Genomic DNA, 9,602 nt, shown 5'->3' with positions numbered 1-9,602 from the left:
AGATTTATTAGAAGGAGGCACTGACAATGCTTCAGTCAGGAGAGGACAGGGGACTGAACTAGGATAGAGATAATAGGGAAGGACAGGAGGAAACACTCAAGCAGTGGGAAAACGTGCTGATTGATTAGTATCCAAAGTCAGTCCTGTGGAGAAAAAGAGCACCAGTCATGGTAATTTAAAAATTTCTAGCTTAGATGATGGGGTGATATCAACTGAGATAAAGAATCCAGGAGGAGGAAAGGTTGAGTGGAGGAAGGTAAACAATTGCCATAAACGAAGAGGTGATGGTAAAGAAAACTATGAAGGTGGTTGCCATCATCCAAGTAGAGTGTACAGAGGGAGAAATAGGCCGACAGTGAAATCCTGGGAAAAACCAACATTAAAGGGCAGATGGAGTAAAAGAAGTCCCTGACGGAGGATGAGAAGAAACAAGCTGAAAGAATCTGGAGAGTCTGCTGCCATGGGATCCACGGAATGGAGAGTTTAGGAAAAATGGAATAATGAACAGCATTAAATAGTGCAGAGGGGTCTGCTAACACAAGTTTTGAATGTTCCTTGAGTTAGGCTATTAGAAGATTTTTTTGTTGTTTTTCAAACTTTTCTATGGTGGAAAATGTCAAACAAAAAAAGAAAGAGCAGAGAGACTAGAACAATGAGCCCTTATTTACCTTGGGTGAGTAAGGCTGTTTTATTGGAGACCCATGCTTCAGTTGTACTGTTGCCATAAGTGAGCTGGCTCAGTCAAAGTACCTGCTTTCATGTCCTTCTATGCCAGTGATTCTCCAATGATCAATTCATGGCCAGTTTTGTTTCATACTCCTGCTCTCTTCCCCCCACTCCCAGTTATTTGGTGCCTATTTCGGACATTATATTAATTCATCAACAAATATTTCAGTATGTTATCTCTAAAAGATAAGAATTTTTCTTTTAAACAAAATCACAGTACGAAAGTTAATAATTTCTTAATACCATCATGCATTTGGTTGTTCCCATTTCCCCCATTGTTTTATAAATATTTATTTTTTAAAAATTGTTTATTTGAATAAAAATCTGAGTAAAGTCCATACTTCTCAGCTGACATGTTTCTTAAATCTTTTTAAATCTTTAAGTCCATCCTCCATCTTATCTCTCTTTCTATTTATTTCGTAAGAAACCAGATCATTTGTCCTGTAGTTTCTCAAAGTCTGAATTTGTCGAGCTTCTTCTGATGTAACTTAGCATGTTCCTCAGTCCCCTGTATTTCCTGTGAAATGGTAGAGACTTAATTAGACTTAGATTGATTATTTCTGAAAACTAATTCATAGGTGGTTTTAGTACTTCTATCAGGAGGCACAATGGTGGTCTTTTTGCGATGTTAGTAACTAATGATGATCATTGTGTAGAGTGTTGCTCAAACTCAGCACTACTAACATTTTGGGCAGGATAATTCTTTCTTGTAGGGAGCTGTCTTGTTTAGTAGCATGCCTGGCCTCTACCCACTGGATGCCAGTAGCAACTCCCCCAATTGTGACAACCAAAATTGTCCCTAGACATTGTCACTTATCTCCCAGGGGGCAAAATGTCCCTGACTGAGAACTACTGGTCTAGGTTTATTAACATAGGAGCTAGAAAATAATATTCTCGTTCTACCCTTCCTTCTTCATAGAATAAATATCTCTACAAAGAGAAACTTTACCTATTTCTTCCTCAGAGATATATTTCATGTAGGAAAGGCATCTTTGATTGTTTCTTTTTTTAATTTACCAACTTAAAAAAACATTTTTAAATTGATTGGGGTCACATTGTTTAGTAAAATTATATAGGTTTCAAGTGTACAATTCTATAATACATCATCTAGATATTACACTGTGTGTTTATCACCCAGAGTTAGTTCTCCTTCCATCTCCATATACCTGATCTCCTTTACCCTCTTCTACCAACCCCCTTACGCTCTGGTAACTGCTAAACTGCTGTCTGTGTTGATAATTTTTTGTTGCTTTAAGTTTTATATCCCACATACGAGTGAAGTTATATGGTTCTTAACTTTTTCTGTCTGACTTATTTCACTTAGCATGTTGTCGCAAATGGCAGTATTTCATCTTTCCTTCTGACTGAGTAACATTCCATTGTGTATATGCACCACATCTTTATCTAATCATCTATTGAAGGGCTCTTTGGTTGTTTCCATGTCTCGGCCACCATGAATAATGCTGCAATGAACATAGGGGTACATACATCTTTGTGGATAAACGTTTTAAGATTTTTTTGGCTAGATTCCCAGAAGAGGGATTGCTGGGACATATGGTAATTCTGTTCTTAATTTTTTGAGGAATCTCCATACTGTTTTCCACCAGTCTCCATACTGTTTTGTACCAATTTACATTCCCACCAGCAGTGTATAAATATTCCTTTTTCTCCACAACCTCTCCAACACTTGTTATTACTTTTCTTGTTGATAATAGCTATTTTAACAGGTGTGAGGTGGTATCTCATTGTAAATTGGTTTCCTAGAGTCCTCCAAAACGGACCCATAAGGTGTTTACTATTATGAACTAATAATCTAACACGTGTCTCAATCATTGGCAGTTTTTATCATTTTTGATGCTTAAATTGTCCTATTTTGGCCAGTGAGACCTTATTCAAGTTGGCTCCTGAGTCCTTTTCATAGGGCCCTTAAGGTTTCCTGCTATTTGATATGCTCAAATCTTCCAGGCTTATTTTGTGCATTCCTAGACTAGAGCTGGTATCAGCTATTTTTTCCAATGATTCCTGGTTCCTTTTAGTTGGAAATAGTATTTAGAGAGCACATCTGGGTACTAGGGATATATGTTATTTGACCTTAGGAAGGGCAGTTAAATTAATATATAGTTGATTACCTGCTCTTCTCAAAACAGTTCCCTCTACCATCTCATTATAAAAAATTTCAAACATGCAGAAAAGTTGAAGGAATGCACAATGACCAGGTGTATATCCTCACCTTGTTTACGTTTTGTTGTGCTTGTTCTCTGTCTCTCATGTGGTGTGGTATGATATATATATCATATCAGATATAAAATTTTTATTGTACCGTTTGAAAATAAGTTGCAGGCACCTTGACACTTCATTAGCTTTATCTCCCAAGGTCATGTTCTATGTAACCATAGCATCATTATCACACCTTGCATTAGTTTCTTCATTTAATTTCTTGATTCTCCTTATATTTTATTGGCTCCTTCTTCTCGGTCTCTTTTGTTGATTCTTTATCTTCCTGACCTCTCAACAGAGGTAGGCCCAGAGCTCCATCATCGGACCTTTTCTCTCCTCACACACGTCGTGGGTCATTCTATTCACTCAAAGGCTTTAAACACTATTTATATGCTAATGATTCCCATTCTCTCTCTTATGCTCCAGCCTCTCCTCTGAACTCTAGATTCCTATAGGCACTTGCTTACTCATCATCTCCAGCTGAATATCTAATTAGCTTTTCAAAATTGATATGTACAAAACAGAACTCTTGAATCCAGCCTCTCTTTCCGGATTTTCTTTAAGGCTTCCCCATCTCAGTAAATCCAATGTATTAGATGCTCAGGGAAGACTATTCAGTTATCCTTGACTCCTCTCTTTCTACTCCATATCCAGCCCAGCAAGAAATTGTTTATGCCACGTTTGAAATCTATCCATCACCTGACCGCCTCCAAACGAGTCTGAGCCATCACTGTCTCTTGCCTGGAGTGTTGCGTAGCCTCCTTTCTGGTCTCCCTGCTTATACCTTTGTCTCCTTGTAGCCTATTCTCTACACAGCAGCCAGGTATTCCTTTCAATGTGTACATCAGATCATTTTGTCTCAACTAAAAACCTTCTCTCATCTCACTGAGAATCAAATCGAAAATTTTTCCTATACTTTTCTAATATTTATACCTTTGATTTCAATTGCCTTGCTTAAAACCTTCAGTATAATGTTTGAGTGAAGACACTCATATCCTGTTCCTGATCTTTAAAAGAATGCTTTTAATGTTTCACTACTAAGTTTCACGTTTACTGTAGGTTTTTTTTTTTGAGCTACCTATACCAATTAGCTATTATCACAAAAGTGCCGTATAACTAACCATATCAATACTCAGTGGCATAAAACAATAATTATTTATTCTCATAAATCTGTGGGTTTACTGAGGTCAGCATTCTAAACTGGGATTGGCTAGAGGGTTTGCTGCTCCATCTGTCTCTCACTCCTCCTGGGGCAGGGCAAGAAGACAAGCACCATTTTACAATTGTTTTTTATGTCTTTGGGTCACATCATGTCTGTCAACATTTCAGTGGCCAAAACAAATCATAGGGCCAAGCCCAAAGTACACTCTGTCTGTAGAGGTGGTGGTAGGAAGGGAGAAAAGATTTCTAAACAACGACACATTACATTAATTAATTTTCTAATGTTAAACTGACTGCATTTATAGAATAAACCTAACTTGATCCCGATGTGTTTTCTCTCTCCTTCCTCCCTTTCCCTTCCCTTCCTCTTTTCTTAACATTAGATTTGGTTGCTTTTTTTTGTATTTTACAATTTTATTTTTTATGAGCTTTATACTGAGATATTAATTCGCATACCATATAATTCACCCAGTACAATTCAGTGCTTTTTCTTATAGTCACAGAATTGTGCAACTATCACCACAGTCAATTGTAGAAGTTTTTCATTGCCCCAAGGCAAAACGGCACGTCCATTAGCAGTCACTGACTATATTGCCCCAAACTCCTTTACCCCCAGCCCTCGGCAACCATGAATTCACTTTCCTAATGTATAGATTTTCTTCTTTTGGACATTTCATAATGGAATCATACAATATATGGTGTCATGCAGGGTCTCAGCTCTTGCTCCCCACATAAGAATGCAAGATATGGTGAGGCCCAAAAGTAACACCCACAGAGCCATAGGTAGGGGAGTCAAACCACTATATTCCATGCCTCTGCAATCCGCGCTTGCTAGCTCAGCCTCCATCTTCTTGCAATCCCCCCTCCCGTTTGCTGCTAGCAGAGCCCCGGCAGTTATATTAGTAGCCAATGCCTCACTGGTTACAGCTGACGGCCAACTAGCCACAACTGATGGCCATCCAATCCCAGTTGATGGCGATTTACTACCCGAGCCAGCACCTTCCACGTGAGGCCGAGAGCCTGGAAACTGCACTCCTGGCTCTGTGCCCACACGTGGTCTCTTGTAGCTTGCTCCTTTCGCCTGATTCTTTTTAATTGTTGAGTAACATTCCATTGTATGAATTTACCACGGTTGTTTATCTGTTCATCAGTGGAAGTTTATTTGATTGTTTCTTTATTTGTGGCTGTTACAAATGATGCTCCTGTGAACGGTCACGGACAGGTTTTTGGGGACGTATACTTTCATTCTCATACCGTTTTTGCTTTGTTTTGTTCCTCTGTTCCTCCTTTATTACCTTCTTTTGGTTTAAATAAATACTTTTTTAGCATACCATTCTAGTTTTCCTGTTTTGTTTTTTAGAAAAACATATATTTTAGTTACTTTCTTAGTGGTTGCTCTAGGGATTACAGTCTCGTCACATTATTGAAAGACAAACACACGGTGACCTGTACCCCATGTAGTTGGTTTGCTTCCAATATTCCTCTGAAGAACACCTATCCCATCACGCTGCTGGAAGTGGAGGTCCGTCAGTGTCATCTAACCGGAAATGCTGCCTAAGAAGAAAGCTGTTGACATTTGCGTGTTTTTGATGTACTAAGCCATCTTACAGTACTCTTATTAGTTCTCATTGTGTTTCAGTGGCTTCTCAGGGTTTTTCAGTTAAGCAGAGTTTTTTCTTCCTTTCCAACATTTATGGTTCTTCTTATTTTTTGTTTCATGCACTGTCTGGACCATCTAAAATAATGATGAATAAGAAAGGTGACAGTGATCAGTCTTGTCTTGGTTCTGATTTTTATAAGATTGCCTAAAGGGAGGGACTACCAACTCTACATGTTGGCATTCATCTTATGCCCATTTTCCTAGACAGTATTTATCTCATTGAGATTAGTTTAGTTTATATATAGTTTCATTTAATATTCTTTTAGAATAAAAAAAAATCCTGTGTGCCTGTGGTTTTAGCCACTTCCTCATGGCATTAGGGGGTTTGTGTAGTCTTTTTTCTCTTGGCTAGCTGGGCTAATAGTTTGCTTACTTTGCTTTCTTAAAAAAAAATCTTGTGTGATAGTCCTGTCAGTTGTTTTCCTGATGTTTTTTATTGTTAGCTTCATAAAACTTTTCTCTTTTTCCTTAGCTAACGACGTTCCCCTTTTTCTAGCTTCTTAGTTAGTAGTTAATTTAGTTAGTTGGTTTTAGACCTGTTTACCTGGTTAGTCTGGCTGCAGCCTGTTCTGCTGAAGCCGTCATGGTCTGTACTGCATGACCTCCTGCCCTCTCCAGGCACAGCTGGTTGATAAAGTGCAGGCTTGAGAGAGATGAGTGTGGCAGAGGTAACACTGCATCTATATCTGCTTCTCCTTAGGCAAATGGAAGTGTATACTTCTGAACTGCAAAATGTTAATAATTGGTAAATCTTGGTAAAGGTTATATTTTTATTGCAATTTTTCTATAGATTGTTATTTTCCAAATTAGAAAGTTTTAAAAAAATATACCAGGGCCTTAAATTCCCAGAAAAATGTGGATGGGGCCAGACATGAATATTTTTATTTTATTAAAACATTTTTTTTAAATTGGGGAATATTGTGTTTCTCACGGGCTCATCAGCTCTAAGTCATTGTCCTTCAGTCTAGTTGTGGCGAGCAACTCAGCTCCAGGTCCAGTGGCCGTTTTAATCTTTAGTTGCAGGGGGCACAGCCCACCATCCCATGCGGGAATTGAACCAGCAACCTTGTGATTGAGAGCTCTGGCTCCAACCAACTGAGCCATCCAGCCACCCTTCCAGAGCCTCAGCGGAAGCTCATCGTCTTCAATCGAGTTGTGGAAGGTGCAGCTCACTGGCCCATGTGGGAATTGAACCGGCAACCCTGTTGTTCAGAGCTCATGCTCTAACCAACTGAGACATCTGGCCGCCCCTGGACATGAGTATTTTTTAAAAAATCGCTGTAGGTGATTCTGAAGCACACCCCAACCTCTGTTACTGTCCTCAACTCTTTTCCTTTCTCCCGTTCCCACCAAATTCCAATCAAACACTGTGAATTTCTAGTTAGCACTTAACGTAAGATAGACACTGGGCTGACTGCTCTTTGTGCATCATTTCATCTATCTTATCCTATTCAACAAGGTAGTAACATTAGTTCTTCATTTTATACATAAGAAAACAGGCTTGTTGTGATGAATTTGGCCAAGGTCCGTATCTCTAGTAAAACTAGGATCTGAACTAGTTTTTGTTTTGTATTTTACTTTAATGTTGTGGTTCCTTAGGCTCTAAAAAAACTTAAAGTTTTAGGCCTTAATAATAATGAAGTTATTTCACACAAAAAGGTTGGTTAATTCAGTGGCTCTATATTGCCATCAAGGACTTAGGCCTTTTTACTCTACCATCCACCCTTGTTGGATTCAGGCTTTATCCCCAGATTAGCTTAGCTTTCCACAAGGATTCATCATCACAGAACAAAATTCCATCATCACATCCACTTCTAGAGGTAGGAAAGACATCATTCCTTTTTGTCCACGTCTTTCTGTTTAATTTGTTGTACATTATTTTTAAGAGCAAAGAAACTCCTGGGACCCTCCGTCATCCCAGGAGACCTCCCCTCATATTGCCGGAATGACACAAGCCCATGCAAACCTATCACTGGCAAGGGGCATGGGACCGCTACTATGGGCTCACTCCTAGGGCTGGCTCCAAGCTTCCCTGAAGTTCCTGGCTGCTTGGCAGAACAAAATTAAGGTTCTGTTAGGAAGAAGGGAGATGGGGGTAGGGAATAGGCATGAGGTGTGCCAACAAGTGTCTGTTATACAATCCAAACATTGTTAATCTTGACCCATTACTGCTATTCTGAGCTCCCCACTCAGGTCCCACCCCCACTCTAGCATATTACCCTAAGTGTGAGCCAAGGCCCCTACAACTCTAGCTCTAAATGGCACATACCAAGGCTGCTCCTGGCAGAACAGTGAGGAACATGAAACGTATTCCTTGGGACCCAGTGCTCCTTTGCAATTCCTGAGAAGTCAGTGATGCGTGCTTGGTTAGACCAGACACTGTCATAGTCTGGGGAAGGAGAGAAGAGCAGAGGCTTCTGGAAAGGAAGACTGGCGTGGCCCTGACTCAGCCCGAGCTGAGTTCTACCATGTTTCCCCGAAAATAAGACCTATCTGGACCATCAGCTCTAATCCGTCTTTTGGAGCAAAAATTAATATAAGATCTGGTCTTATTTTACTATAAGACAGGATACATAATAATATAATTAATATAATAAGACTGGGTCTTATATTAATTTTTGCTCCAAAAGACACATTAGAGTTGATGGTCCGGCTAGGTCTTATTTTCGGGGAAACACCGTAACCATGCTATCCACTCTCTCTCACGTTCCTTCTTCCTAGCCTGTACTTCTCTTAGAATCTGAATTGCTTCCTTAAATTCTAATTTGCCCCCTAGTCTTAAATCCCAACATTATTACCCTCATATCTCCTTCCCTTGAACTCTCACAGTAAGAAAACCCATATCCAGTGCGTTTACTAACCATTCATTGATTTCCCATATGTATTAGAAGCCTAGAGACAATACCAGATAATAGGGAAGGAAATTAAGCTTTAGGAGTTGTGCACCAAGCGCTGGGGTAAGTTGTTTCACACACACTATCTGAGTTTATCCTTAATAGCACCTTGGTAGGTTAGGTTATATTAACCTTCACCTTAGAGATTAGGGAACTCAGGTTCAGAAGAAGCAGTCACCTGCTCAGAGAAGGTAAGGTCAGCTCAAGGGCATTAGCTATTAGGAGCCCATGACTGCCTGACCTCACGCCCGTGCATTCCCCTACCATTCTGGCTTCATGGTCCTTACTGTTACAAAACACATCTGTATAAGTTAATTTGAGCCTTGCAACAGTAGCAGGGTGAGCAATAGTAAAATGTAGTATCTGCATTTTATACGTGATAGTGGGGTTCAGAGATACTAAATGACCCGCCCAAAGTCACAGGGAGCTTAGTTTTTCTGACTCTTACATGGTACATATTTTGCTACCGTGGAACGTGCCTAGCACAGTGTGACATGTCTGCTGAATGGATGATGATCCAGAGTATAGTAGGTATTCAATAGTTGTCAAGCTATAGTATAAAAAATGTTACTGCCTAGACGTCTCTAGGTTCCTTTTCCCCCCTCCCCCCCACTCTGGGTTCCCCTCAGAGACCCTCTTTCCTCAGGAACTCCAGCACCTTTAACCAAGACTCCCAAAGAGCAGAATCCACACCTCCTCAGGCAGGTGCTCAGACGAGAGCTTAAGTAAGGGTCCTCTTTTAGGCAGACCTAACAGTTTCTGCTCTCGTACCACCTACCTCAGAGCTTCCTGTGGTCCTGGAGTGGGGAGGCTGTTCTCAGCCTTTTCCCTGCCCCCAGGTGGCAGGACTGCATTTGTTCTGGAGTAGACAGACCCGTGAGCCCCTGCTCTCCAGTTCCACTGCCTTGGTCCTGGCTGTCATCACACTGGTGCCCCCTCCCCTC

At 40.3% G+C, this 9,602-nt stretch overlaps 1 long non-coding RNA gene across 2 annotated transcripts; it reads right to left on the bottom strand.

The window, feature by feature from the left end:
- Positions 1–4,086: 4,086 nt before the first annotated feature.
- Positions 4,087–9,595, bottom strand: LOC308505433. 2 transcript variants are annotated; one of them, XR_013994558.1, is made up of 3 exons: positions 9,437–9,595; positions 6,309–6,489; positions 4,087–5,839 (listed from the first exon to the last, which is right to left on the bottom strand). It is a non-coding gene; the product is annotated as an uncharacterized lncRNA (long non-coding RNA). The 2 variants fall into 2 exon arrangements; XR_013994559.1 differs by lacking the exon at positions 9,437–9,595 and adding an exon at positions 8,034–9,217.
- Between the last annotated feature and the right edge of the window lie 7 nt (positions 9,596–9,602).

The sequence above is a fragment of the Rhinolophus hipposideros genome (assembly GCF_964194185.1).
Source record: "Rhinolophus hipposideros genome assembly, chromosome: 11".
NCBI classification, from domain to species: Eukaryota; Metazoa; Chordata; class Mammalia; order Chiroptera; family Rhinolophidae; genus Rhinolophus; species Rhinolophus hipposideros.
This window is presented reverse-complemented; position numbering and strand designations above follow the sequence as displayed.